Raw genomic sequence first — 27,990 nt, forward strand, 5'->3', positions numbered from 1 at the left:
TATTATATATGTTTTGAACAGCTTTGTATTAAACTAAGAAAAATTCTGGTACTTAGTTATGACTTTGCTATCCGCTGCATGTTTTTTCATGCACATTTGTTGTTTGTACACACACTTGGCACTTGTCGATAGGGTGGTGACCCGTGTTGTCATCATCCAGACGTCTCGATTTCCCCGTGTTTGTATGTGGGGATTTGGGGGCATCACAATGGCAGGTTGTTGTGAGCTTCTCAGGTGCACAAAAACGTGCACCTAGCATGTCGGCCTCCACTAGAGAGGACCACTGTGGCTGTGGCTAGAAATCACCGATGGTCTATAAAGTGGCCGCCAACAGGCCTAGTAGAGGACTGCCACTAGCTCCTGGGTGCACATTGTCGTGCACCCGTTGTGCACTGTGCGTGCCATGCACAGTTTGTATGTGCATGCATGGGCACTGTGCACTTAAGTGCACAATGTTTGCCCACTGTATTCGTGTACATGTATTGTGTATTTACATGCACATTATTCATACTATGCACTTAAGTGCACAGTACTATCCTGCGTACTCCCCCTCTTTCTGCACAGTGCATTAAAAGTACATTGTGCATTTAAGTGGTGAGTAGTTTGGGTTCCTACCTGGGAGAGAAAAGATTCACTCACCCATCTTCTATGATAGTGTTGCTCATAAAAAATAGTTAAAAGGCCAAGAATACTTCTCATTCAGGGATCATTTGGTGAGCTGGAAAATCATCATTCTCTTGCAATCGGTGTAGATAGTAAATCAGATCTCATAGATGGAGCCAACTGTTGATGCTAAAAAAATTGCACAATAGGCCGGAAGGAAAGAAAGAGGCATTTCCAACCCGCCATGACTATTTGGGCCTCGATTGGTGTGGTCTGGAGCCCCCGACAGTGATCCGATGCGGTTGTACAACGATGGTGCATACATATGTGGCGATTAATGAAAAATAAATGCAAGAAAAATAAAGAGAGAAGAACACACAGATTTACGTGGTTCAGCATATTGCCTACATCCACAGGGCATTTGGGGAAGGGAAATCCACTATAATATGCTTGTTTTACAGTCTCTCATCCTCACTGTACAATGGAGATCTGGAATTTATTTGCTGGAGGAAGTCTTTTCTCTAGAGGTTGCAAGATTGAAGAAGCTGTTGAAGAACCCTTGAAGTCGTCTGGTCGTTCCCTTTTATCTGATCCCTCTTTCCGCGTGCCTCTCTACAGTGATGAGGAATGGCCCCACCTTTCCTTGGCGTGTCTAACATCCTCTCCACCTTTCTGCTTTCTCCCATCTTTTCCTTATTTATTCCTGACACCTTCTCTTCCCTTATCTCCTCTTTGTTCCCTCTTCCTCTCTCTTTCTTTGTCTTCTAGTGAGCGCCCTTTGGTGGGCTGGGTCTGGAGTTGGGATATTTCATCCTCTTCAGGGTTCATGATACATATTCATCCTTAACTCATTCAACTTGTGTCCTATGGTGGCCTCATCATCTTCCAAAGGCTGGCCTTCCTCACGAACATGAAGACGATCAAATGAGGTATTAGAGATTTCCAATGCTAAGTGCCCTCTAACTCAGGTCTCAGTAGTGTGACTCGATTCTACCTCTTTATTAAGCCCTAATACTTGCAATTGCGATGTACATGTCTCTCCAGATTGTGTCTCTAGTGGAGAATGAGCTAATTCTTTAGGACCACAAATCACCTCAAGAACTTTTAAATTTCCAAAAAAGTCCTCCAAAAACTGGCCATACCATATGGTGTGATTGTCCTCCAATCTCAAAATCTCCAAGTTGGGGAATGTAGCCTATAAGAATTAAAGAAATAAACAAAACAATGTTAGCGCTGAATTCCCTCAAGAAGTTAAGGTAAGGTCATAGAATAGGTTTTAGAGATTGTGAAACAGACTACATCCATGCAGAATTATCTACAGTTAATGGTAAGAATATATATATATAGTCCCAACATGTTTCGAGAATATACCTCGATAAAAGATAGTTAAATAAAAAAGAGAGCAAAGGTTAAAGAGCAATACTATGAATATTTTAGCAGCAAAAGATGTCTACACAAAATGATGTTCAGTTTATTATGCAGAGTAAATACAAGGTATAGTAAAGAGTGTTTTGGAGGAAAACGTTTTCTAGAACTAAGATAATCATAGATTCGTTTGATTAGCTGCAATGATATTCTGAGTGGTAATCCCATATTTCTGGATCCTGAATATATAACAACTTGTATACAAACAATAAAACAGTTGTCTGTTGGCGCTTACCTCTTCAACTACGAAAAGAGGTTGTCGGCTGTAGGGGGTCTTAAGATGGGTCTGTTGAACTGTTTCTTGAAAGCTCCAAAATTTTGAAGAAAATATCTCAACTTGATAGCACTCAGGCACATCCAATTCTGTCAACAATGGCCATTCTGAAGTATGCAATCCTGAGGAAAACCACTTGAGGTTTGGCAATGCTTTGAGTTTCAAGTAGGTTACTTTAGGAAACACAAGTCTCGAGACTGCTTCTCTACCCCTCTCAACAATTGCCTCAACTCCACAACTATCTATGCTGAGTTTCTTCAATTGCAAGAGAGTTCTAGCCACGGAGGCTGGAAATAGACTTTTGAGGTTCCCACATCTTATCACAAATACCGTCTGCAGATTTTCAAAGCTTAAAATTCCTTGGAAATCTTCATTCCATATGTGCTTCAGTTTTGGCAGACGAATCAAATACAATTCTTTCAATTGGGTGACTGTTACAACATGCGTCTCTGTATCATTTTTCCCCTGGAGTTCAATTACTTCTTGTAGTGAACCACAATCATTTATATGCACTGCTTCTAGACTCCGGAATCTCCTTAGCATATTAGATTGAAAGACATGCAAAAGATCTTCACAAAATCGAATACGCAATGTTTGAAGATTGTGAAAGGAATCTGCAACTAGTCGGTTGTGCCATATGATCATCAACTTATTCATATATGAAATTACCAAGGTTTCCAAACTTGGGAAAGCAACCTGCAAAACTTATACCAATTCACTAAGACATACATAAACATAACTACACATTATTGGAAAGAAGATACAAAATATGATAACAAGTTAATAAATTTAGAACCCTTAAAGGCACCTAGAGCGGAAATGAATAAAAGGAAATGCATGCAAAATCATGCAAAGAACATTCTGCCTTGCACTCCAAATACTCGTCACAAATGACATTTAACTCTATTTTGTACTCAAGAATATTGCCAAACATTAGTTGGAAATGCATCTAATATAGTTTTTACAAGGATTTGCAACAAATTGGTTATGTACTATAAAATTCAAGTTATACCCGTTTGAGATTGTCATTACTGCCAAACATAATTGAATAGTTGCATACAAAGAGGTTGTTGTTGGCATGAAGATTCTTATCTTAAACTTGAGGTCATGCTTTAGATATCGCAATCAAAATAGTTCACTTTATCTAGGAGTAATATCACATTCAGCCTAGTATGGACATCTTAAAGGCGTAGTTAAGGCTTTTACCTCTTCAACCAAGAAAAGTGGTTGCTGAATATTGCTCCCATGTTGTCTTTCTTGAAGTGCTTGGAAGCTCGTATATTCTGAAGCAAAGATGTGTACTTTTTGACATCTATGCACCCTCATATATTTTAACAATGGCCATTCTGAAGTATGTAGCCCAGGGTAGAACCACTTGAGTTCTACTAAACTGTGAAGATATAAGCGAGTTACTTTAGGGAACACAAACCTTGGTACTGCTGCTCTTGCTCCTTCTTCAGCAATCATTTCCTTCACCCCACATTTAATTATCCGAAGATCCTCCAATTGTGAGAGACTCATAGCAATTGATTCCGGAATGAAACTTTCCAAAGTCTCACATTCCTTGGCATGTATCACTTTTAGATCTTGAAAGCTGCTGAGGTTTCCGCCATTCTTCTTCCATACACTTCTCAATTTTGGTAGGCGAAACAAATACATTTCTTTCAAATGAGAAAATGTTTCAGCTTGCATTTCTTTAGAATTTTGGCCTTGCAAGTCAAATACTTCTTGTAGCAAACCACAATCAGTTATCCTTAGAATCTCTAGGCTTTGGAATATTTGGAGCATATTTGAGTGAAATACGTGCAAAATATTTTTACAAAACTCAACATGCAACTTTTGAAGATTGTAAAAGGAATCTGCAACGAGCTTGTTATGCCATATAATTTTTAGGTTATCCATGTAGGAAATTGCCAGTGCTTCCAAGCTTGGGAATGCAACCTGTAAATTTAATCCTTATTTGTGAATGAAGACAAACTATGTATCAAACTTAACCATAAATAACTGAAAATAAGATACAAACTATATCTTAGATAATTCTAGAGTATTGAAAAGCATTGAGCTCCCTAAAGCAGAGGGAGTGAAATTACAGTAAAAGCAGATAATCCACCTAGTTAAGAAGAGAAGAGGTTCCATGAATTAATTTGAAAAGTCCCATTAAACTACATTTCTTTGTGACATCACAAATATCTTACAACTTCAAGAACGGTGAACATAGTTGATTCCATAAAAATTAGAATCACAATCAATTTATATGGAGAGAGAGAGAGAGAGAGAGAGAGAGAGAGAGAGAGAGAGAGAGAGAGAGAGAGAGAGAGAGAGAGAGAGAGAGAGGCAATCTCACATTTACATTAAAATTTTAAATAACGATTTCAATAAAACTAATTAAGTTCACTCTATCAAGAAGCAATACCATTTTGATCACTTCTACCCAAATGTAGTTAAGGCTCTTACCTCATCAACCAAGAAAAGTGGTTGCTTAATTGATATCATATCATGTCGACACTCTTGAGAAGTTTCTTGAAACATTGAAAGTTCAGAAGCAAATATCTCAACTTCTGGGCATTTATGTACCCGCATATCTTTCAGCATTGGCCATTCTGATGTATGCACTCTTGGGTAAAACCACTTGAGTCTAGGTAGCACTTTCAGATTTAAGAGAGTTACTCGAGGAAACATGAATCTAGCTATTGCCTCGCTCCCATCCCACGCAACAATTTCCTCCACTCCACAATCAACTATCTGAAGCTTCTCTAATTGCATAAGAAATCTAGCCACCGAGGTTGGAAATAAACTTTTTAAACTCTTACACCCTTTTGCATATATTTGTTTTAAGTTTCGGAATTGAAAAAGTGGTTCAGGGTCTTTATTCCATACATGCTTCATTCTGGGTAGACGACTCAAAAGCAATTCCTTCAACTGAGTGTCTTTTACAATATGTGTTTCATTAAAATTTAGACCTTGCAAGTCAAATACTTCTTGTAGTGCACCACAATTAGCCATGATAAGTGTCTCTAGACTCCCAAATCTTGTCAGCATATCGGACTGAAAAACATTCACAAGTTGTTCACAAAATTCAACCTTTAAAAACCGTAGCTTGCAAAATGAATCTGCTGCAAACTGGTTTTGCCAGATGATTTTCAAGTAATCCATGTGGGAGATTTCCAATCTTTCCAAACTTGGGAAGACAACCTACAGGGTTCATCGATTTTGTTAATGGCATACCCAAGTATAAAGACTAGCATAATAGAATTAAGAAAATACATATCCAAATAAAACTGCCAAAGATTGTTTAAGGTTAGAATCTGGAAAATTAAAAACTGTAAAAAAATGATAAGTAAAAAAAAAAATGCTTACCTCTTCATTGAATAAAGGCTGCATCTCCTCTGCATTGTTGGCTATCATGCCTGAATTGGAAGTAATGAATATGAATGTCCTTAAGTTGGGGCAATATTCTATCTGGAGCTTCTCCAAGGATGGAAATTTTATCTTTCTTCCTATACAGAATCTTTTGAGGATTGGAAGATCTTTTAGGCAGATAAGTTTTAGTTTAGGGAAGAAAATCATAGGACTTCTTTCCTCTCCTCCTAAATCTTCTGTGAGTAGTATTTCTTCCAAAACCTTACATTCTAGTACGTGAAGATCTTTGAGGTGCACCATAAATTTAGCTATAGAGTATGACAGTAAGTATTTTATATGACTAGAGCCTTGTACATGCAAGGACAATAAATTTTGAAACTTGGAGATTGTGCGCATGTTTGTCAATCTATAAGAGGAACTTGCTTGAAGTTGGCTGTGGCAAATGTCTTCCAAGTCTGTTGAGGATAGTTCCAACCTTTCCAAGTTGGGGAACACAACCTGCAGCAACAGTTAATTCTTTACTCTTCAACAAAGTAAACGATGCACAAGCAAGGGCATGCATACTATCTTCATTTTTGTTAACATTCTGACATAGCATGCTTGGAAGGAAAGAGTTAAAAAATAGATATAATCATTCGAAAATCAAGTTTATAATTGATTTTTAGTATTGTTTATAAGGCTTCTTGAGCTTGTTATTGGTGGTTTACAAAGAGTTAAAAAGGTGTTGAGATTAAGGGTAAAAGATCTTGGATAGGAAGACGGCTTACAAACAAATTGTAATTATTAGCTGTCATTCTAAAATCTTGTTGGAGCAAATGAACTTGTAATTGAAAGGCACTTTGAGGTATGATGCCAATTCAAGTTACTACTACAGACTTGTTTCATAGCCTTTAGATCAACCTTATATGCAGTCATGGAAGATGTACAGCCACATATACAAATTACATTTGCAAACTTGTAACACGTAGTACTCCATAGCAATTTGGACATGAAAAATAAGTAGCTGCATTGTCAAGTTAATCTTAAAGCATGAAATAAAATAATAAATTTCTTAAATTAATTAGATGAGAAGTGCTAAAGTTACAAAAGATTTCACAAAAATAAATTTACAAACTAACATGTTTTCATATGATACGTTAGACCTATTTTATAATAAAGAGCTTTTATTAATACAATGAACGTTTAATTGAAACTATTGTACGTATATATAAAGTTGTCATGCTTCTTGTCCAAAATGCTGAATCAAATAACTGAGTGATTAAGATAAGTGCAATCTTATTTTCTTCATGAATTTACTTTCAAGTCCAAAAATGCAATATTTAATTTAGACAAAGATTAAGCCTGGTTTGGTTTTACAAACCTTTGAAACCACTTCATTCCATCTCATCTCAACTCAACATCCAAACACTAATTTCAAATTTTTGACTTTTTCATTTAATCATTAATGGCCCAATCATTACAACTTTCGAAAACTTCCAAATAAAATACAAAAAAATAATTTAACTTTTTCAAATTCCAAAACAAAAATAATATTATAATCCTCTTTTAAGTACTTTATTTTATTCAATTTTCTCTCTCTCCTTTCCCAAAACCCCATAAAAATCATAACTCAAACTATTTTACTACTATTCATAAATTTCTAATCCCATTTGTGTAACCAAACGAGGCCCAAGGTGTTCGCTATAATCTCACTTGAGCACTATCCATTAACATGTGTATATATATTTTTTTTCACAATGGAAGATTTGTCTCATTTGGCCATTAGTTATCACTTCACATTCACTTTCATTTAACCACTAATAAGGGATCCACAACATTCTAGGGGTTCTAAAAGTTTTAGTTTATATTGTTGTAATTGTAAATATGATTACCAATGAGCTTCCAATACCAAATATTTACTATGTGAAGAGTGGTTCACATGTAAATTAATTTGTGATCTTGTTCTACATGGATTCGGAAATTCCTTAAAACATACTAAAATATTTATCTAGGAAATAGTGTTCTTGACACTTCTATGTAGGTGTGTGTTGCATGAGTTGCATCAATACATGGGGATTATACTTTACCGTACCTGTTCGTCTAGAATCGGCAAGTAAAAATCAAGCTTGTTCTCTGGAGTGGTTTCTCCTGCATTGAATATGAATGGATTTTTTTTGCTGAAGAAGCTTGCGAGCTTTGGAAGATGGTGCAGTGCCAAGCAACGCAGTTGAGGGAACACTATCATATTTTTGTCTTTGATTTCACCTTCTTCTTTGAGAACTATTGCTCCCATAATGCTGCATTCTCTGATATGCAATTCATTGAGCAGTGAAAGGCCCCTAGCTATGGATGAAGAGAAGACAAACTTTAGTTCATCACAACTTTCCAATTTTATGACTCTCAAATTACCGAAGGATGTTGAGGGAAGATGGCCACAACATATTTCTTCTAAACCAGACATATTTTTCAAAAGAAATGTCTCCAGGGCAGGAAAGACAATAATTGGAATCCGGGAGTTCACAATATATCTAATCTCAGAATTATTTTGGATATGGAGATGCTTCAATTTTTGAAAACCTTCAGTATCTAATTCATGCACAACACTCCTAACACCCTTTAACTCATCTAAATAGAGATTCTCTATCCTTTTCAACAGCATTCTAATCCCATCATCTGCTTTTAAGTTCCTTTGGAGCTTGAGTTTTAATGTTCTTGAGGTTTCACGCATATCAAATCCACTTTCACAATTATCAAACCAAGTTTCATGCTTTTCAAACCAATCCCAGCATACATTGCCGACAAGTATCATGTATCTTTCTAACTTTGTAAGCCAAATATCTTTTGGCAGATTGCTGGCATCTCGAATATGTATCTCTAGAGTGGTCAGATGTGACAAGTTCTTGAGTTCAGCAAGGCTAGCATTATTGCTAAGTCCTTCAGGATCCCATTGAATGAAACTATTTCCCACGTACAGCTCTTCTAATTTCAACAAGCATGATAGCACATCAGGTGGAATTAGTTCAAGTTTGGAACAGCTACTCAAATCCAACAACCTTATATCAGTCAACAATCCAACTTCTCTCGGAACTTTTGAAACATTGGATCCTGAAAGACTAAGAATTACTAAATTCTTGAGCTCTCCAATGACAGATATGTCTCCCAACTCACAACGCTCCAGACACAATGTTTGCAGGCTTCTAAGGAGATGAAGAGATGAAGGAAGTGATGGAAGTTGCATGTTAGTGAAACATAAAACTTTGAGCTCTCCCACCCGTTCAAAGAAAGTCTCTAGGATTTTCCAAGAACATTTTCCACCGTTACATTAAATAATCTCAATTGTGGACATTTCATTTCATTAGGAAGGTCATAAATTTCTCCACCAAAAATGGATAGCGATTTGCATCTTTTTAAAGCGTCCATGTCTGGCCATTTGTTTAACTCACCACCATCTCTCCCCATAAATATGCTATGATCCTTTGATGCAATTAACATAGCAACATCACGAACAACGTCGTGCATGACAAAATGCTCAGAGCTGTAGGGACAATCTAGCAACAAAGAAGTGTCTTTCAGACTATGAACTAGTCTATATATTCTATTTCTTGCTTCTTCCAATGTACTGATACCCTGAAATAAACTGAGGCCGTAACAATATTTCAACAAGTCCAGATATCCAATGGAGTAATCCATATGAGCACAAAGCAAAAAGAAGGATTTCATCTCTTGACTTTCAAGACGAGTATAACTCAGTTCTATAGAAGAATATATAGTTGAATGCATTCTTGTTAAGAAATTTGGACTGGGACGTCTAAGTTGCTGCAGGGCATCCTTCCATTCATATAAATTCTTTTTCTTTAAAGCCTTAGAAACTGTTACAAGTGCAATAGGCAGTCCTGCACACTCTTTAGCAACCTCGGTTGCTATGGCTCGGAAACTATCGTCCTTAATAGAATCACCCACCATCTTCTCAAATAAACTCCATGCTTCCTCTTCAGGCAAAACTTTAAGTCCAGTATCCTTTTGAGTGTCCATTTCACTGCTTAATACATTTTGATTTCTAGATATCATTAGTATCTTGCAATCCTTGCAAGGAATTCCAATTACCTCCAAATCAAGTTTCTCCCATATGTCATCTAGGATAATCAAGATCTTTTTTTCTCTTCTTAACCTCTCCTGTAAACGAATTGCTCTTCCAGGTACAGTCTCCATATCAAACTTCAAATCTAGAATATCAGCAATTTCTCCTTGAATTCGTCTCATGTCTGGACTATGCGTCACTACTACCATAGCCACCTCATCAAATAACTTTTCTTTCTTGGCTTGTTTGGCTACTTCTCTTACTAGTGTAGTCTTTCCAATCCCAGGCATCCCCCATAACCCAATCAAGTTGATGTTAGGATCTCCCAGTGACTCTATTAGTTCCTTCACGGCTGAAATTCTAGACTCAAAGGTAATGTAATCCTTATGATTTGAAGTCTCTATCTTCTGTAAAGCAAGGTGATAGGAAACTCTATCAAATCTGCGATTCTCCAAGAGTTCGCCAATAACTTTCACTATATTTTTTGCTTTCTGGCTTAGTTGATGCCTTAGCTTCAAGTTCAGGCATGCCCATTTGAAGACCATGACTCTGCTTGTTCTTTTCCTTCAAGAACTTTCCTTGCCTCGACAATAATCACATCCACATCTGTTAGCCACTTGATAACATCGCCTTCAATTTCTTCACCATTTCCTTTAGCAGCATCAATGGAATGTTGCACCCTATCTCTAGCTTTATGCAAATTCTCTATGCACTTCTTCATCCTTTCAATGTTGTTTTTATAGAGAAACGAATAACTAAGCCATTTTCCTATTGGAGCAACTGTGTAGTTAACAACTGTTGCTGCAATAGAAATAACCACCTCCATTCTTGCTTCAATTCAAGTCCCCTAGGAATAGAGAAAACCCTTTAGATCTTGGCTTTTCCCCCTTCCAATGATTAGTCAGCATAAAACCTGAAACTCATGCGGGTACTTTGATTAAAACCTGTATTTCTTCACATCATAATGGAAAAGCAAAAGAATTTATAGACCTTGACTTCCACATCATCATTAGTTTCTATATCAGGTCATCAAGGCGTTCCTAGCTCTGAAAATCCAAACTGCGTATGTAGATCAAATAAATGAAGTTAGTACTATTGGAGATACGAAAATTCAAACAGGAATTGGTACAACTCATAAGCATTCAAGATCAAGCTTCATAGTTGGAAAACTTCTAATGATTTCATAGATTGCCAATGAAAGCAAATATAGAACTTTTGTTATGTTTATTGTATGCAATGAAATTCAATAACTATATCGAATTTAATATTTGTATATATAGGAGAAAACAAGATAGAGATGAAAATTTTTATTTTACAAATTACAAAATATTGATGATAATAAGAAGAATGACAATAATAATAGAGTTTTGCTACGTACAAGCGAATTCGCGTACCAATCTACGTACTAATGTTGTTGTTTTTATATTCAAAATTTAAATTGGTACCATTTTTATGAAAGTCTGACTTTCTAACCAATCATATTGGATAAGTGTGCATATTGATGTATAGAATTACTTACAACTAGATTTTGTCATAATAATGATGGTGATGATAATTTTCAAAAACAAAAGAGAGAATTGACAGCCAGCACAATTTTCCCTCTTCACCCAAGCAAGCGGCAAACTATCTGTATGGTAGAGTTTGCCCAATTTGCATTGAGACACCCTCCCCCCACTTCATTTTCTCTATTTTCCCATCATACACACTCTTCCTCACAATATAATTCTCTCTCTTCACTCCCTCTCCTTGGTCAACCAACCACCCTGTTTACCTTCATTTCCCTCACTTTTCCACCACCCAAAAAAAAAAAAAAAAAACATTGTAGCTACTAATAACTAAATCCCCTTAGCATGGTAGGCTTGAATATTGATAGCGTCGGGAACAAGTAGAAGTGATGGAACTTGGATTTGTGGTAGGAAGGCGTCATGGTGCGATGAAGACTCTCCTGTAAGGAACGACCCAAAGGTGTGTCTGAGAAGATTAACCACATAACGATCGGAATTAAGCCATGGCTTTGGTGATTAATCGCATGACAGCAATGCTGCAACGGCAGCAGGAGCTCTTTCAACAACTACAGTAGCAAAAAGTTCACCACCTGCGTGCTAAGTAGTGGGGCTATTCGTACTAAAAATTTTATCTTACCGTTATATTTTATTTTACAGTACTAAAGGGTAGTAAGGCTAGGAAGTAGATTAAAGATGTGGAAAGGACCTTCGAAATGTGTGGGTGCACTGAGGACCATAAAGTGCTTTACACCAGTTATTTATTGCAAGTAGAGGCTGTGGTTGGGTGGATGCGAAGAGGCAGCTACTAATCATGGAGTTGGGATCTATGGGATCAAGGAGTTCAATGATAGGTTCTTCCCCTCCATTGTTAGGTAACAAAAAGCTAAGGAATTCGCTAGCTTGATCTAGGTTGGCATGATTGTCAAATAGTATGCTGCTAAATTCATAGGACTTGGGAAGTTTGGCCCACATCTCATCTCCACAGAGGAAATGCATGCAGAATGATTTCAAGATGAGTTGTTGCCGCAAATATGCTTCCAAGTGGCTTGTCTACAAATACAAGACTTCCAGAGGTTAGTGGTAGCCTCTATTGCTAAGTGAGAGCATCGTAGTTTGGTGGCTGTAACAATAGGCCTGGAGAGGAGGACGCATGCTGGGGAAGGATTTAGTTTATGGTCCCCTCAAAAGTTTGTATATGGATTTGCAGCACGTCGTCAAGAAATTTCAGGAATGCGCATGGGAGGCGGGGCACCTATGTGCAGTCAATGCAATAAGTCCCATAAAGGGAATGAAAAAATCTAGTTACAAGTATAACTGTATCCTAATATGTGTACCAATCTAATGTGATTGGTCAAAAAATAGATTTGATTGAAAATAGTGTTAATTTAAATTTTGAATATGAATGAATCAGTATTGGTACGCAGATTAGTACGCGACTTTACTTGTAAGTAGCAAAACTCAAAGGGAATTGTCGTTAGACCACTAGCTGTATTTCAGATGTGGTCAGACTGAACATTTCGCCAGGCCAAGGAATGCCCTAGAGTGACCCAAGGAGTAAGGACCAACTAAGCTAGAGGAATGATAGGTCAAATTAAGAAGATCAGTGCAAGCATGGGTGTATGCCTTGACACCTGAAGAAATTGATAAGGATGCCCTAGAGACCCATGAGGCTAGCGTCATAACAGGTATGAACCTTCTCGATTAAGGTTAAGTATGTCTTGAATGATAAATATTGGTCATAAGAGTTAGAGGGTTTGACTGTATAAGGAAGAGTCAAACTATTTGGATATTAAGCATGTACCTTGTTTAACTTGAGTGCATCCCAATCATTCGTATCTACAACATTCGCCCGAATGTGTAGTTTACAAATGGTGTCGATGCTATATAATGTAGCAATAGCCCTACCCACCAGGGAAGTAGTAGTATGCATGCAAGTGGCATTGGATTGCCCATTGGAGCTCAAAGAAAGAGTGTTGGAAGCAAATTTGATAATGTTTAACCTATTCGGGTTTGACATTATTTTGGGAGTAGACTGGTTGTTCTAACACTACACTAGTATAAATTGTCAAAGTAGGGTGGTTAGTTTCTAATGGCCTAAATGAGAAGTAGTGGAGTTCACGGGTAGCAGGCTTAGGATGTCAACAAAGTTAATTTCGGCCTTGCAAATTAAGAGAGATTTGGCCAACGAGGCTAGATCATACTGGTGCAGATAGTAGTTAATCCAATTCATCACCATGGGGAGCACTAGTATTATTTGTCAAAAAGAATGATGGAATCCTTCAAATATGTATAGATTACCGGGAGTTGAATAAGGCGAAAATAAAGAATAAGTACCCCTTGACCGGAATTGATGCTTTGCTCGATTAATTGCAAGAAGTGGCAGTGACCTAGGTCAAGGTATCACCAGCTGAGAATTAAGGAAAGTGACATACCCAAGATTGCCTTTAGGACGAGGTACAGGCACTACTAATTCATGGTGATACCTTTCGAACGGGTCAATGCCCCTTTAGCTTTCATAGACAACATGAATTGGCTGTTTAGGCCATTCTTGGACATTTTTATGGTGGTATACATCGACAACATTTTGGTCTACTCATGAGAGTCAGAGGACTATATGAACCACCTACGACTAGTATTGGGGAAGCTGTGGGAGCATCAATTATATGTAAAACTCAGCAAGTGTGAGTTTTGGTTGGAGGAAGTGAAGTTCTTGGGGCATGTGATCTCCATGGATGGAATTGTAGTGGACCCTAGCAAAATTGAAGTAGTGGCAGATTGGCAGCATTCCACAATAAATCATGAGGTAAGAAGTTTTATTGGACTTACTGGATACTTCCGGAGATTCATGGTAGGCTTCTCCAAACTCTCAACTCCATTCACAGCTTTGACTAAGAAGAATGCCAAGTTTGTATGGACTAATAAATGTGAGCGGAGTTTCTGAGAATTGAAGAGGAGATTAACCACGACTCCTATATTGGCCTTACCAAAGCCCCACAAGCCAATGGTGGTTGTCAGTGATGCATCCAAATATGGCATTGGATGCATTTGTGTGCAAAAAGAACTATCCCACCCACAATTTGGAGTTAGTAGTTGTGGTCTTCACCTTGAAAATCTTGCGACACTATTTTTGAGGTGAAGCTTGTGAGACATATAAGGACGACAAGAGTTTGAAGCATCTCTTTACCCAGAAGAACCTCAATATGAGGAAAGGAGGTGGTTGGAAATATTTAGTGACTATCAGTTTGAGATCAAGTATCACCCTAGAAAGGCCAACTTGATCACCAATGCACTTCGTTGGAAATATAGGGTGGAAGATGCAGTGGAATGAGGAGGTCATTGTTAGATATCTCACACCAAGACAAAGTCATCGCCACAATGCATGAGGCAACTGTGGTAGAATATGATGAACTGAAAGGTTCATTAGAGAAGAGACCCTAAGTTGATGGATACTCAAGGATGGGTCAAAAAGGCGAAGGGACCCTTTGTTTTAGTATAACTAGGAATGGCACCCTACTATATAAGGACCAAAAGCTAATCTCTTCAGATTTGGGGACCAAGGAAAAGATACTTGTTGTGACCCATGCAATGCCTTATTCAACACATCTTGGAAGTACAAAGATATAACATGATCTAAATAAAAGATTCTGGTGGGAAGGAATGAATCGAGACAGCTCAATTTGTGGAGAGGTGTCCCACATGGATACAAGTGAAGGCGGAACACTAGAGACCCACGCAGAACACTAGAGACCCACTAGGAATTTGCAACCCTTATCGATCCTAGAATGGAAATGGGACGATATAGCAATGGATTTCATGGTCAGGTTCACAAAATTAAGATTCAGCAATGGACCATTCAGACTCTGGAAAACAAGCTAAGGGCATGTGCTCTATAATTTAGGAGTACTTGGGAGAATCATTTACTTCTCATTGAGTTTGCTTATAATAACAATTACCAAGAAATCATATAGATGGCTTCTTATGAAGCCCTGTACAAAAGGAAGCGTAGATCGTCCCTGTGCTATCATGAAGTTGGAGAAGACAAGCTCATTGGGCCAAAGGTAATTCAAGAAAATGAAGGATCAAGTCAGAATTATAAGAGAAAAAATAGCGGGGGCACAAAGTCAACAAAAGAGTTATGCCGACATGTGGAGAAGAGACTTAACCTTCAAGGAATAAGATTGGGTGTACATCCAGGTGTCACCTATGAAGGGCAGAAGACACTTTGGGGGGAAAGGAAAGTTGAGTCCAAGGTATGTTGAACCATATGAAGTCGTAGAAAACATAGGCCTAGTGGCCTATAGAGTTGCCTTACCAACCAAATTTGGAGATGTGCGTGATATATTCCACGTCTCCATTTTGAGGAAAAGTTTTGGGAAGCAGGAACTCCAAATAGTTAACTTGGGTGAGGTTTAGCTTCAACCAAATCTTACCTATGAAGAAGCCAATACAAATTCTAGATTGGAAGAAGCAGAAGTTATGGTCCAAAAAATTCCCTTGGTAAAGGTATTGTGGGTAAGCTTGGATGCCTAAGAGATCACCTAGGAAAGCAAAAGCATTATGATGGAACAATTTCCCTATTTATTTTGGTTCTAGTAACTCGGTGTTATGCGTAATAAATGGGGATATTATTGCCATTTTGACTATTTGTAGATGTGGCTTTATATATCTGTCAAACTCATTTGTTTTTATGGTACGCCATTTGAGCAATCTGAATAATAACGCCATGGTCAAAGCCAAGAGAACTTGCAAAGTCATTCCACCACCATTAGTAATAAGACAATTCATCCAGGAAAGGCCTGAAGTAGTGCGGCTACTAGAGGAACAACAATGAGTTGAGGTAGAACATCAACCAGCAATGGCTTGGCTGGTCAAACCTCATGAAGTAAGGTTCGCAGTATGGGAACGAGAACTCCAAGGGGAAGGTGAGATGAGGTGCATATAGGAAACGGCCCGACCAAAGGCGTAGGCTAGTAGGGTAGAAAAAGCCCGAGTGAGACACGTAAGAGGGAGGAGTCAAGAACAAGGCGAAAGAGAACTAGTGAAAGGACCTCCAAACCCATTGAATAAAGGATTAGATCCAGATGCATTCATGAATGCCTATTTTGACTTGAAGGACAAATAGTTTCATTACTAATCATAGAGCACCATGTGGCAATGTTTCTACAAAAGCACGCATGTGGAAGGGAGGATCATGGGCTCGAATGTGCCAGACAGTGCACATAGGCATTTCACCACGTGGGTGACATTGACAAGGGATAGACTGAACTCATAGTCTCCTTGGCTGAACTTCTGAAATGTGCAGGACACATCATTACTCTCACTGTCACCCCTTACATCTGACGTGCACCTGGAAAGTAGATTCCAACCCGTTTGTCAGCCAATGCAAATGAGGAACTGTAAGAGGCGTGAGAGTTGGAACTCTATGTATAAATAGCCTCTATCATCAATCTTCATTCTTGCACTTTGGGATCACCAAAACTTCATAACTCTCTCTCTCTCTCTCTCTCTCTCTCTCTCTCTCTCTCTCTCTCTCTCTCTCTCTCTCTCGTATACTTTAATCCTTGAGTGAAGGCAAAGCTTTAATTCCATAGGCAATACTCACACTCTCATGCTTCAAGACACCAGAGTCCTTTACGAACCAAAGGAGGCCAGATCATCAACTAGCTATTTGATGAAAGCTAACTACAAAGGTAGATTCTTCTTTATGACAATGTTAGTATTGTTGGTTAATGACTAGGGGTATGTCAGGTTACGATCTACTACATCTTTATTCTAATTCTTTAATATTCTCACATGCATAATACTTTACTATGATTTATTGGTTGCCTTTGCAAGAAGAGTTGATGTGTTTCTTTAAAAGTATCTACTTTCCTATTCTAAGAGGAGCATGTGGGGTGTGTCAGTGGATCAAGAACCTAAGCTTAGATGGGAGATTATCTCACTAGATCTTCTTTGGTAACTCAGGAGTGTCTAAGAATTGAGTGATATCCCCTATGTTATCGTTGGACAACAAAAGGACTTAGGCTAGATGTTAGCGCTCTCACGTTGAAGCCATGGCCTCTCAGCTGGGGAAGGCTAGAGGATGCCACGGTCAAGATGGGGCAAAGCCAGGCGTTGCTTGTTACTAAGTCATACATGCAGTCGCCACCCATAGTGTGGCAAAGAGAGCTTGGGTATGTGTATGACCATGCTCAGGGGAGCCTGTGGTGCATACATTAATAAACGAAAATGATTGGAACAATGGTTTTCACGTAGTGGATTGAACCCGGGGCTTGAGAAATGTTTGTTATGAGAGGCACTGGGTGCTTGTTAAATTTTACTATGACCTATGCTTATTTTATTGCTCGAAGGCTACCACCTTGGATGTGTATGTCTTTCTTTCTTTTTACCTTTAAGTTACGTTATTTATATTCATCATCATTGTCGTACATTAATAATTGTTGTCATGAATTGTAACTTACTGAGATTTGGTCGAAATCTCACCGTGGTTATCCCACTATGGTTTCGCTCCTTGAATCCGTATGTTTTGATGCATATGTAGGAATTGTTGCAAACAACAATGTGCAACCTGAGGAATAGTTTTGGGGGTCTATCCCTATTTAAGATGTTGATATTTTGTAATATTATGTTATTATCTAATTTGGCTAATGAACATGTTGCGGTCTATAATAAATCAATGGTGGAATGGATGTGACTTGTGAATATTGTTTATGGGTGAGCTAAAGTATATTTTTTGTGATAACGATGTCATTTATAGCATTGATTTACTCTCTAATTTTTTTGCTGTGACTATTTGTTAAGAAGAAGAAGGAGAGAAAATATTGGTCTGGGATTGATTCATTTCGTATTAATCTTTACAAATAAATAGATGTACAATGAGCTATGTAAGGAAAAATATACGAAAGGAAGTGGACTAATTTGGTGGAGTCCTAAAAATAAGCTAATTACAAAGATCATGCAAGGTTTGATTCTGTGCATGTATGGTAAGAAAGCTATCAATACTCCCCATCAAGTTGGCACATGGAGATCCGTAATGCCCAACTTGCATGAGAAATGATGAAAAAGTTCATGTCCCAAAGGTTTGGTGAATATATCCGCAAGTTACTCATTTGAAGAAGTGTGGACATCTTTGAGAAGGCCCGAGCGAATTTTGTCGTGAATGATATGGCAATCAACCTCAATATGTTTGGTACGCTCATGAAACACAAGATTGTGTGCAATATACAGTGTAGACTGATTGTCACAATGGAGAGTGAAGGCTCGAAATGGGGAACACTAAGATCAGTGAGAAGCTGTTTTAACCAAGTGAGTTCACAGGTGGTGACAGCCATAGCTCTATACTTAGCTTTAGCAGAAGAACGAGAAACTATATTCTATTTCTTGGTGTGCCATGGGATCAGACTGGTGCCTAACTGAATAAAGTAGCCGGTGGTGGAGCGGCGGGTGATGGGGTAGCTGGCCCAATCAGAATCTGTATAAGCTGAAACATGGGTACTATTGGATGAAGGAAAGAAGATGCCTTGGCTTGGACAACCTTTGATGTAGTGGAGAACTCTGGTAGCGGTGGTCATGTGCGGAACTCAAGGAGCATGCATGAATTGACTAAGTGTGTTGACGGCATAAACAATGTCGGGTCTAGTGATGGTCAGAGAAATGAAGCGACCAACAAGGTGACGATAAAGGCCAAGATTAGAAAGGAGGTCGCCATCTTGAGCGGTAAGCTTCAAATGTTGCTCCATAGGAAACAGAGCAGTCCGTGCACCAAGTTGCCCACTGTCAGAGAGAATGTCAAGGGCATATTTGCGCTAATTAAGAAAGATGCCGGCGGGAGAGCAAGCAACTTTAAGTCCAAGAAAGTACTTCAAGGAACCAAGGTCCTTTGTCTTGAAATGAGTGGAGAGAATTTTCTTGAAAATCTCAATTTGAGACAGATCGTTACCAGCAACCAAGATGTCATCAACGTAAACAAGAACAAGAACTATGCGGTGGAAGTGGTGAGAGTGATCTGCTTGAGATAGATGAAAACATGCATCAAGAAGCATAGAGGTTAGTTTAAAAAACCAGTTTTGGGAAGCTTGTTTGAGGCCATTGAGGGATTTGCAGAGGTGACAAATGCAGGTCTCCCCCTTTGGACAATATCAGGGTGGTGGGGTCATGTAGACTTCTTCGTCAAGATCGCCATGCAAGAAAGCATTATTGACGTCAAGTTGATGAATAATCTAATTTTTGGTAGCTGCAACTGCCAATAAGCAAGGGACCGTGGTCATTTTGGCTATCGGAGCAAAGGTCTCATGGTAGTCCAGGCCTTCAACTTGAGTGTATCTTTTGGTAACGAGTCGAGTTTTGTATCTCTCGATGGATCCGTCGGCTTTGAGTTTAGTTTTGAAAATCCATTTGCACCCAATGGGTTTCTTACCAGGAGGGAGAGACTTAAGAGTCCAGGTGGAATTGTCCTCTAAAGCACAAAGCTCAGCAATCATGGCCTCGTGCTAGTGAGAATGGTGAATGGCAACGGTATAGCAAGAAGGTTCAATACATGAGGTAAAAGCATTTAAATAAGTAATATGTGAGGGGGAAAACGGGAATATGAAAGAAAAGCAGACAAAGGATGAGCAGTACCTGAAGCCAGTGAAGCAGGCGTAGATGCCGTGGGTTCCGCATGTAAGGTGGGACAAATATAGTCGTGAAGATAGGTAGGTCGAATAATAGTTCGGCGAGGGGCTGGGTAAAGGCACAGGGGACAGGGAATCAAGGGAGACTGACATCTCGGGAGTAGAAGATGGTTTGAGTTTGGAGATTGTATAGCTTGTAGGCTTTATGTGTGTTCGGGTAGCCAAGGAAACATTTAGTGGCATGAAGAGAAAATTTGTCGCGATGAGCGCTGAGGGTTTGTGCATAACAAAGAAAACCGAATACAAGAAGATGGTCATAGTTCGGGGTTTTATTGAACAGAATTTCAAAAGGTGATTTATTGTAGAGAGTGCGGCTAGGAGTGCGATTGATGAGGTAGGCTACGGTGAGTACACAATCACCCCAATAAGATAGAGGTAAGTGTGCTTGAAAACGAAGACTATGGGCAACATTTAGAAGGTGTCGGTGTTTACGCTTTGCAACACCATTTTGTTAGGGAGTTTCTACACAGGTATGTTCATGAATAATGTCGTGTGCGTGTAGGTATGTTTGAAATTGATGTGAAAGAAATTCTTGTCCATTATCAGTTCTAATAGTTTTGACAGTGGTGTTAAACTGATTTAGGACACGGGCAAAGAAGTGCGTTAAATGGGTGTAAGCCTCAGATTTAAAATGCATAAGACAAACCCATGTGGTGCAAGAAAAATCATCAACAATTGTGAAAAAATAATGAGCACCACATAATGCGATAACCACCCCAAATATCACAAAAGATACGATTAAAACGAGAATCACTTTTATTGGCATAATTGGAAAAAGTAATCTGGTGTGTTTGGAATGAGCACAAATATCACATTTAGAAAGAGTACAAGGAGAATTAAAAATTTTGGGAATAGTAAAACTGGAGGGATGACCTAGACGTTGATGTCATAAGATCTTATTTGTAGTAGATTGAGCAGAAAAAATGATGGAAGGTTCGGGTTGGTACACATAGAGCCCATTGCATAGATCACCCGTTCCAATCGGCTTCATCTATTGAGAGTCCTGAAATAAACAAGAATTAGATGAAAAAGTAATAAGACAAGAATTATGAAGGGCAAGTTGGGAAACTAAAAGTAAGTTGAAGGATAGAAGTGGAACATAAAAAACATTTTGTAATGTGAGAAAGGGAGAAGACGGCAAGAACCCAGCCCTTCGGCTGGGATATCCTGCCCTGTTGGAAGGCGAATATGGTGGGAAGTGGCAAAAGGTTGCAAATCGAAAAGGGCATCACGTTGGTGGCAGATGTGGTGGCTTGCACCATTGTCCACCACCTAATGGAGGTGCTGATTGAAGCTGAAATTAGAGGGGGAGAAGAGGTTACCAGCAAAGGTTGCAGGGGATGATTCAATTGGGGCGGGCGACGGTGCTAGGAGGTTGAGTAGCTTCTGATACAACTCTGGAGGAAGGGAAACCATATTTGCAGTTGAGGAAGAAGAGAGGCAAGCTGGATTCGCAGCTGACGAGGGTGGCCCTAAGATGGACGACTTTGATTTGGTGGTGCGAGGCTCTCGGCCTGGAGAGTACCCGATGAGGGTCTAGCAACGGTCACGGGTGTGGCCATCTTTGCCACATGAGGTGCACTTTAGAGGAGGTCTTGGGTGAGCTGTGGTGCGGGTAGCCATGGCCATGGTTTCTGATGATGATGGTTGGAGGTTGAGGAGCCTCTGTTGCTCTTCTTGAAACAGGATGGAGAAGACTTTGCCGAGAGAGGGAAGCGGGTCCATGGCCAGAATTTGGGTGCGAAGATGAGCAAAAGAATCATTGAGCCCAAGAAGGAATTGGAAAACACATTCATCATCAACCTATCGTTGAATATCTTTGAGGTCAATTGCAGTTTGGAGATGATTAAGTTCATCCCATAGCTGTTTGATTTGGTTGAAATAGTCATGGACATAGTTTGTGGATTGGTGCAGGGAGGAGAGAGCTCGTTTGAGATGATATATATGGGCATTGTTTCCATGGAAAAAAGGGGAAGAGAGGTTGAGCTAGACAACATGGGGATCGGTATGATATTCGAGAGAATTGGCAAGGGAAGGGTTGATGGAGTTGAGGATCCAGGTAAGGACCATATTCTTTGTTTGGTTCCACTAAGTATATTCTGGTTTAGTAGGTTCAGGGGGTATGGGGGTGCCATCGATAAAGCCAAGTTTATTCTTGGCATTAATGGCTCGGGTCATGGCTTTTTGCCATTGGGGGTAGTTGTCGCCTGTGAGAAGGCTGTTGACGAGAATTAAACTAGGAGAATTGGAGGGGTGAAGAAGATAAGAGGAGGGAATAAGTGGGCTGTTGGTCTCGGCCATGACAGAATGGCTAGATCGTTTGGTTTAAGATGATACCATGTTGAGAAGGAAGAAGGAGAGAAAATATTGGTCTGGAATTGATTCATTTCGTATTAAGCTTTACAAATAAATAAATGTACAATGAGCTATGTAAGGAAAAATATACAAAAGGAAAGTGGACTAATTTGATGAGTCCTAAAAATAAGCTAATTACAAAAATCATGCAAGGTTTGATTCTGTGCATGTATGGTAAGAAAGCTGTCAATACTATTTGCACACTCATGCTGGGCATACAAATACACAACGTTCCACACATCATAAGGGCTATTTGCTTGTATCGTGAGCATTCTGATGTCTCAGCCTTTAGCCAAATCTCGAGCAGGGGTGCGAAGATGAGCAAAAGAATTATTGAGCCCAAGAAGGAATTGGAAAACACTTTCATCATCAGCCTATCGTTGCATATCTTTGAGGTCAGTTGCAGTTTGGAGATGACTAAGTTCATCCCATAGCTGTTTGATTTGGTTGAAATAGTCTTGGACAGAGTTTGTGGCTTGGTGCAGGGGGGTAAGAGCTCGTTTTAGATGATATATATGGGCATTGTTTGCATGGCAAAAACAGGAAGAGAGGTTGAGCCAGACAACATGGGGATCGGTATGCTATTCGAGAGAATTGGCAAGGGAAGGGTTGATGGACTTGAGGATCCAGGTAAGGACCATATCCTTTGTTTGGTTCCACTAAGTATATTCTGGTTTAGTAGGTTCAGGAGGTATGGGGGTGCCATCGATAAAGCCAAGTTTATTCTTGGCATTAAGGGCTTGGGTCATGGCTTTTTGCCATTTGGGATAGTTGTCGCCTGTGAGAAGGCTGTTGATGAGAATTAAATTAGGAGAATTGGAGGGGTGAAGAAGATAAGAGGAGGGAATAAGTGGGGTGTTGGTCTCAGCCATGACAGAATGGCTGGATCGTTTGGTTTAGGATGATACCATGTTAAGAAGGAAGAATGAGAGAAAATATTGGTATGGAATTGATTCATTTCATATTAAGTTTTACAAATAAATAGATGTACAATAAGCTATGTAAGGAAAAATATACAAAAGGAAAGTGGACTAATTTGATGAGTCCTAAAAATAAGCTAATTACAAAAATCATGCAAGGTTTGATTCTGTGTATGTATGGTAAGAAAACTGTCAATACTATTTGCACACTCATGCTGGGCATACAAATGCATAACATTCCACACATCATAAGGGCTATTTGCTCATGTCGTGAGCATTCCGATGTCTCAACTTTTAGCCAAATCTCGAGCAGGGGTGTGGGAGCCACAATTTTTGTTGCATTTTAAAATTTTAGGGAGTTCAAAACTATGTGTAACAATCTAGAAAAAAAGGGAAACAAAATCAGGCAGGTCGATTTCAAGCCATAAGAAAAAACGCATTAGACCAAGATCTTTGAAAAGTTGCATTTAGAAACCAAAAATTAGATTTAAAAAATAAAGAAAAGTGATTTACTCTAAATCAGAATATTTAAAATTTATTTTTTTAAAAGTGCCACGTGGCAGCCCATGGCCATACCACATGGCAACTAACGAGCTACCTTTCTAACCAATAACCCGTTTGGAGCTTAATCTCAACTGAAATCAACTCAGTTCAATTTTATTTTAAACTGAGTCTAACATCTTAATACCAAACTCTCAATTCCAATCTCAAAATTTTTATCTTATCATTACAATTTTTTTAAATTCTTATACAAAATATAATAAATAATTCAATTTTTTCAAATCTTAAAATAATAACAATATTAAAATATAATAATATTTTAATATTTCATCTTCAACCTCAAAATACTCATCTTAAAATTCTCCACTACCAAACCAAACTTTAAATTACTAAATTCATCCTCACTCAAAACCTCTTTACACGTGAGACCCACAATCTTTTTCAACTTAACACCTTTTTACACACAAGACCTATAACCTTTTTCAACTTCTTATAAATACATTTAAACTTATCTTAACATTCAAAAACATCTAAACTTATCTTAGGTGGATTCCATAAAACTCACTCCACCATCTCAATTCAATACTCTCAATAAAGAACTTAACTCATCTCAACTCAATTTAATATCCAAATAGAAATACACAAAAATTGAGAACCATAAAAGAATTGGTAAAAGTTAACGATTTTGCTCGGTAACTATAGATCTATAAATTAAACTTGTTAGCTATGTCTCCACCTTTGATTGCTATGAAAATTTTAAAGTTCTGTTAAGATGAGATTTTAGAATGAACGAGTGGAAATTTTAGTAATAGAAATAAAAATATGCCGCTCCAACTGTACAACTCCAAATGATTGTTTATCAATTTAATTTTTTTAACTTAATGATTAAAAAAGTAATTTTTAATATATTTGTATATTTTTTTATTTTTTAAAATATTTAAATATGTAAAAAAAATTGAAAAAAAGAGAAGAAAAAAAATAAATAAATAAACTAATACATTTGTGCTAGGCCACGCCCAATCCGCCTCGGACTACTCTTTTAGTCAATGGTAAAATGATTGATAGTGAGAATATATGGACGACTGGGAATTTAACATGACCTTACGCGTTGGGAACAGGTCAACAATCCCAATAGAATTCTCATGTATACTTAGGATTACGCCTATTTGAAAGTTAGATTCAATTAAAATCAATTTAATTTAATTTAATTTTAAGTTAAAGTCTAATATTTAAGTACTAAATTTTTAAATTATTAAATACATTTTAATTCAAAATATTTTTATACGTAAAACTTATAATATTTTTTAACTAAATATATTTTTACACGTGACATCAATAATTTTTTTCAACTTTCTATAAATACATTTAAATTCATCTTAATATCTAAATATATCTAAAATTATCTTAGCCAAGCTCCACAAAATTCACTCAACTATCTCAACTCATCACTATTCATAAATAACTTAACTCATTTCAATTTAATTCAATATCTAAACCGAATAAGCATAAATGAAGTGGTGTCCTTGAATTGATGACTTGCAATTTATGCTTGTGAAATGAACATTATAAATGTTTAGTTTATTTATTTCCAAGTTCATGCAAAATAATAAGAAACTATAAAACACAATTAATGCAATCATATATATAATTTATGAATCTCGAATACTGAGATGTGAATCTCACCGTGGCGGTCCACCTGCTGCCCCAATATTTCCAAATAACGAAACTGCAGACTTTATTGCAGGAACAATAGATCCCCGGCCGTATAGAGAAGAAGATTAAAAGAAAAAAAAAAAACAATGAATAATAGAGTCCTCTATGTTTTGATAATGTAAAATTTGTAACTTAAAACAATGATGGAATATATGCATTGCAACTCAACTGGGACCGTGAAGTTATGTTTTAAATATTAATTTGATGGTTTTTTTGTTATATACAGTTATAAAATATGAAAGTGCCGGACAGTCGTTTTAAAAAAGAGTGAGCTCTATTATTTAAATTTTTTTTTTATAGATCTCGTATTTATTCATTTTTCAAAATAGATTATAGCTTTATTTTCATCTATGATCCTTCTTGATTCTCATACTCTAAATATTCATACTATGAGAAACAAGAAGATTGGTTTTCAGCATTTGAAGGAGTCTCTTGAAGGAAAATGCAGAGAGCTCAAAATAATGTCTCCACTATTTTCAATCCTCAAAACACAGATAGTATCTCAACGATCCACTTCTATAAAGTATGTATTGAAGCGTTTTCTAATGGAATGCTTTGTTACTCATAGACGCAGACGATTTTTGAATTAAAGGACTTTGTCAAAAAGCTAAACCCACTGCCAGAAATGACTGCAAGTATTTTTCCCTTTTTTTTTTTTTCAAAAATAATAAAAGAAAATTGATTCCTAGTAATGGCGTTTCTCTTCTCAGATGAAATACTCTACTGGAAATGGGTTTGGGTGTTTCCTTCTCTAATGGTCTTCTTCGTTTCCATCGAAATGCTCTGTATTCGAAATGGTTTTGGGCGTTTTTCTTATCAGAGTCTCCATGAAATTATTGAGTTGATATATAACTTTGTGAGAGCACCTTCACGGATTTTTTTTATTCTTTTTATAAATATATTATATATAATGAAATTGTTTCATTATGCCACGGGGGATGTGATTCCCCACCTGGTTGCCTCTAGCATTTCACTTAAGTTAATAATAAATATTACTTATTTTTATTATATTCATAATATTTTTTATCTAATAATTAAAAATATTTTTTAATAATTAGTGGGACGCAATATTTTATCAAAATTTTAAAAAGTTAAAACTATCTTATCTTAACTGTATAACCAAACGAAATCTCAATCTCCTCTAATACTTTTGGAATTTCATGACTATATATATATATATATATATAATATAAGCTGCAACAATCTAATAAGTAGACTCTGATAACCAAAGTTAATTGCTTTTGAGGAGATATGACCCAGATTTATGTGTCAGTAGACTCTAACAAACCAGATGGTGGAGATGTACGCTTGAGGAACTTTCATTTGGAAAGTGGAGAAACACGAAATAAGGAGTGGGTAAAATAGGTCGTTCTACGGCAGGACAAATAGAATCACTGGGAAAAGCCGGAAATGACCTCACAGGAAATGCAACTATTTTTATTTTTTAATAAATTATATTTGTTTTTATTTTAAAAAATTGTATAAATATAAGATTTATATAAAAAGAATTAATTTTATTAATGATATATACTTAAAAGGTCTTATTTGGTTCATAATTCAAATAAAACGAAATGAGATTTTTTTTTAAAAAGTTAAATAAAATATTATTATAATATAATCTTTTTAATATTAATTTTATTTTAAAATTTAAAAAAAAATTAAATAAAATTAAATTGAAAAACCTAAATAAAAAAGGCAAACAGTACTGCTACTCATACGGAACGAAACAGTGGCAAATCTTGTCTGTCCGTATTTTTCTTGGTCAAGGAGAGTGAAAACAACACAAAACTGCGCTCGCATGCCAGTGTTTGTTTCGGCAATGAAACCTGAGCGAAAAAACAACCCAAACCGTATGCAATCCGGCATCATCCCAAGAATAACAATAGCATCAACCTTAATTATTGGAAACTCCTCCAGTGTTTCTTTTTTGAATCGGAAAGAACGAAAACTCAAACAACTAAGATGAAAGTAACCAGAGCAAGGCAAAAGAAACACTGGAATCATCAAAGAAACGATCACACAGATAAAAGCAAAACAATGGAATCATCAAAGAAACGATCACACAGATAAATGCAACACAAATGGCCCGGAAAAATCCGGTCGGTAGAACAAATTTAAAATAAACCTTGTTAAAAAATTTAGCCATTACCTGTCACATAAATCTCTTATGCTCGCTTCTCTGACCCATGACCGGAGGGCAAAAGATGATCACCGGAATGGATACGAACATCGAGATCTGAGGGTTGGCGGTAGTGCTGGAAATCCTGTCGCTTGGTTAGTTAATCAAGAGAAGACAAATTCTGCGAATCTCCACATCATGATGGACTTTAGTAAACCATTCTCTTTGCAGCTTTCGTGACAGGTAATGGCTAAGACTCGTACGTGTAAACAGTTAATTTGTTTGTCTTTTATAATTCGACTCGTACGTGTGGAGTACTATTGCTCCGCTGTTTTACGCGGCATCTTCCGTCCATATTCAAGATCTTCGGTCGGTAAAATTGACTTTCGTGGATCTCAACGATTGATTTTAGGCGGCATCCTCCTTCCATATTCAAGATCTTAACACGATCTTGTCAACTTTCATTTTGTCAACTTAAAACACGGC

The 27,990-nt window shown here is 37.5% G+C and overlaps 1 pseudogene; it reads right to left on the reverse strand.

The window, feature by feature from the left end:
• Positions 1-278: 278 nt before the first annotated feature.
• LOC122314945 lies at positions 279-27,989 on the reverse strand (annotated as a pseudogene).
• Between the last annotated feature and the right edge of the window lies 1 nt (position 27,990).

The sequence above is a fragment of the Carya illinoinensis genome, chromosome 7 (assembly GCF_018687715.1).
Source record: "Carya illinoinensis cultivar Pawnee chromosome 7, C.illinoinensisPawnee_v1, whole genome shotgun sequence".
Classification (NCBI taxonomy): Eukaryota; Viridiplantae; Streptophyta; class Magnoliopsida; order Fagales; family Juglandaceae; genus Carya; species Carya illinoinensis.